The sequence below is a fragment of the Vombatus ursinus genome, unplaced genomic scaffold (assembly GCF_900497805.2).
Source record: "Vombatus ursinus unplaced genomic scaffold, bare-nosed wombat genome assembly UNPS02004573.1, whole genome shotgun sequence".
Taxonomy (NCBI): Eukaryota; Metazoa; Chordata; class Mammalia; order Diprotodontia; family Vombatidae; genus Vombatus; species Vombatus ursinus.
The window spans coordinates 2,814,701-2,818,712 of record NW_020944351.1 but is presented as its reverse complement, the minus strand read 5'-3'; the positions used below and the strand labels follow the sequence as shown (position 1 = coordinate 2,818,712).

At 44.2% G+C, this 4,012-nt stretch overlaps 1 non-coding gene across 1 annotated transcript; it reads right to left on the bottom strand.

The window, feature by feature from the left end:
- Nucleotides 1-3,940: 3,940 nt before the first annotated feature.
- TRNAW-CCA lies at nt 3,941-4,012 on the bottom strand. The gene has a single exon. It is a non-coding gene; the product is annotated as a tRNA-Trp (tRNA).

Below are 4,012 nucleotides of genomic sequence, written 5' to 3'. Positions count from 1 at the left end.
AAATTCATACAGAGTAAATATGAGGAAGGTGAAGGTGGGAGGTGGTACTAGGAGCTGGGGGAGATCAGGAAAGGCCTCAGGTAGGAGGTAGTACTCAAGACTTGAGTGGAACTAGGGATTTTATGAAGTGGTAGTAAAGAAGAAGGGCATTCTAGGCAGAAGGGACAGCCTATGCAAAGACATAGAGATGGGAGATGAAACACTGTGTGAAGGACAACAAGCTGGCCAGTTTGGCTGTGGTGGAGCATATGAGGGTCTGAAAAGGTAGTCTGGAGGCAGATTGTGAATGAGTTTAAAATGGCAGAGGAGTTCATATTTCATCCTAGAGGTGAAAGGAAGCCAGTCACTGGAGTTTCTTGGGCAGAGTCAATTAAAGAACAGGTGTCACTAATTATCATTAAGGGTTACTATGTGCTCTTCTCCCCACAACCTTGTGAGAAGATTATCATCCTTACCTTACAGATGAAGAAACTGAGGTTTAGAGAAGGAAAGAAATTTGCCCATGCCTAACTGGTAAGTGTCCGGGCAAAGAGCCAAACGGAGGTCTTCTGATTCTAAATCCAGTGCTCATTCTCACTCTGTCGAGCACTTTGTAACTGTAAAGCTCTAAAAACTGTCAGCTCTAATTATTAATATGTTTAAGGAAGCAGTGATGCTGTTCATACATGACATATAGTGCTAAGCAAGTATGGTTTCTTCTCCTAAGCCTGCAATCCTCCTCCACCCTGTTTTTCCACCTGTCTCTCATTTTCTAAAAAACGTTTACACTCTCAATAATAGGCAATTCTGTCACAAAGCATGCAAACCATTGAGTCAATTTGTTTCTGTTTCTGTCTGTCTCCCCAAAGTGAGTGAACTACACTGCTTAATGAAAACACTGTGTTCTGAAATGCAAGCTTCCAAATTAGAGATGTCTGATGGGTTATAGGCAGCATTCTCAACACTAGTCTCAATTTGAAGGGGGGAAAAAAAGATTAAACCATTTCGACCCAAGGGTTATTTATTTTGCTTTGTGAAATCCCAAAGAGATGCACTGGTCTGAGAGAATTCCAAGACGTGAATACTGTTAGCCAAATGCACAGTGCACGTACTAAATGAATAAATACCGTAAAGGAGGCATGCAGACAGAAATGGAGTTCCCAATGGGGCCATCATTTCTGAAGGCAATAAACAATTATCACCCTTTCATGGAGGAGGAATTTTCACCATTTTCCTCCCTTCTCAGCCACAATAGATATGTGTCATGCCCTGCCTCAAACCTCTCCCCTCTCCAATCCATCCTCCCTACAACTGCCAAAATAATCTTCCCAAGTCTAACCACGTCAATCCCTACCCCACTCCAAAAGCCTCTAGTGGCTTTCTATTGCCTCTAGGTTCGAACATCAATTCCACAGCAGGCCATTGGAGAGCCTCTACAATCTAACTCCAACTTAATTTGCCCAACATTCCCCTTTGCACATTCTACATTCCAGCCAACCAGCTTGCCAGCTCTTCTCTTAAACTCAACACTCCATTGCTTGTCTCTATGAACTTGGAGTCAAGGAGGCTTGAGTTCAAATCCTGTTTTTGACACTTAGTGGCTGTGTAACCTTGGAAAAGTTATTTAACCTCTTTTATCTTGTTTCCTCATTTGCAAAATGAGGGAATTAGGGCCAGATAACAGGTCTCTTCTTGCCCAAGATCTAAATAGATAATGTATGCCTGGGATGCCTTTGCAGAGCTGTCCTTCATGCTTGGAATGCACTCCCTTCTTTATGTCTCAGAACCTTTAGCTTTCTTCATCTCAGGTTAGACTTCCTATGTGAAGCTTTGAACTGAATCAAATCCTGCCATTTGTCAGTGCTGTCTTACTCCTCAAATGTCTTGTATGCACTGTTTTGTGTACACAGGTTTGTGGCATTTAGCTCTAAAAGGGGTCATAGATGTTATCTGGTCCAACCCTGTACAGGTGAGGAAGCTGAGGCCAAGAGAATTTAAGGGTCTTGCCCAGGGTCACAACATATAGTAATAATCATCACAGGACAGAATCTGGGTGGCCTGGTCACCCAGGCTCCCTAATTGCTCTTACAATGACCCCATTTGGCATAGGTCAGAACTAAAAGAGGCTATTTGTTGATTGATAAGGTCCTCAATATCAAAGGTTGGAGGGAGGTTTACCTGTAGACACATAAATATGGGGTCACTGGTATTTCAGTCTTTTCATGGAATTCAGGACAGTGTAAAGACTAATTTTACCAAAGAAATGTGTACTGTGAATTCTAGTGCTTGAATCTGGCCTTACTCAGCACCCCCACCCCCAACCTTCCCAGGCTGGGAATTATGGGGGAAGAAGAGCAGGGTTGTGAAAAGTTCAAAGGAAAACTGGTTGACACTGTGAGAGACAGAGGAGTACAGAGAGAATCCAAGAGGTGTTAATCCCAACTGCTGGGGCTATGGAAAGAGCCTTTGAGAAGGTTCACAGGATCATGGACTCAGAAGGAGAAGAAACCTTACGTGTGCTCTAGTCCAAACGTGTCAAACATGCCAGCAAGGAAGCCAGATGAAAATGTAAATGGTTAATATTTAACAAAATAAAAAGACAATAAAACATGGATAATGTTAATATGTTGCCCTAAATGTCAATATGTGGCCCTTACGGAGCCTTGTATATGGTTTAGTGGCCCCTTTTTCTATTGGAGTTTGACACCATTGGTGTGGTATCTCTGACCTCATTTTAAAGAGGAGGAAAATGAGGATCAGAGAGGCGATCAAGAGCACCCAGCTAGGTAATAATAGAGTCTGTACTTGAACCCAGGACCATTAACTACAAATCTAGTGCCCTTTCTGAATCCATTGTTCTTTTTATGACCCCATTTGGCATAGGCTAGAACAAAAAGAGGGTATTTGTTGATTGATGAGGTCCTCATTATCAAAGGTTGGAAGGAGGTTTACCTGTAGACATGTAAATATGAGGTCACTGATATTTCTGTCTTTTCAGGGAAAACAAGAGGGGGCTTTTGCACTACTAAGAGCAAAAGCCCAGGTAGATGGCAGGAGGGCAATGGTCCAGTGGATGAAGGAGGTGGTTTCTCAGTCATCAGTTTTGACCTCAAGCTAAAGAGTTGGATTTAAGGCTCAAACAGAAAAAGGCCTTCCTCAATGCTCTAGACTAGAGAACAAGAAGGAACTAAAATAAATTGCCTTTCCTGGAACTATTGAAAATAGTGTGTAGAACTGAAACGTACCTGAGAGGTCATCTAATCCAATCTCTTCATTCCCTACAGCTCTTCTGTATCAAATCTGCTATTTGGGCCTAGGTATTCTGGCTACAAGGCCAGCTCCCTTGTCATTATACCACATTAAAAAGGGCATAGAAGCTAAAATGTGGTGAGTCCATGGAGCGCCTGATGGGAACCATACCATGACATGCCAAGATGGGTAACGTGACATTTACCTACCTGACGTTTATCTCGAACAAAGGGTAAGAATGCCTACTTGGGTGCCACTCGGCATTGGACAAAGTACCATGAAAAACAACCCAGAAGGCAGGTAGTAAAAGGGTTATTATTCCCATTCTGGAGAAGAAGAGAGTGAGGCTCAGAGGGGAAACAACCTATCCGTAGTCACAGAGCTAATGAACCAGCTGGGAGGGAAAAGTGCTCTTTTCACCACGCCACACTGCTTCTTAGGGGCTGGCTATTCTGCTGGGCTGATGGACAAATTTCCTTCCCCTGGAGCTCCCATGATTTTCTTTGGGGGGGGGGGTCTAGATCAGGGGTTCCTAACAGCAGCGCCTGGCACAGCGCCTGGCACAGAGGAGGCACTAGGTTGGTTGTCATCCTTCGTTCTCCAAGAGGACCAAAATGACATCACTATGTTGGGGTCAAGGTCCAGTGTGTCCCAGTGTGGCTCGGGTACATGCAACCCGCGTGAACAGCCGGAGGGGGGAAAAAGAAAAATTTGGCCCCAGCGTGACTCGAACACACAACCCTCTGATCTGGGGCCAGACGCGCTACCATTGCGCCACGGGGCC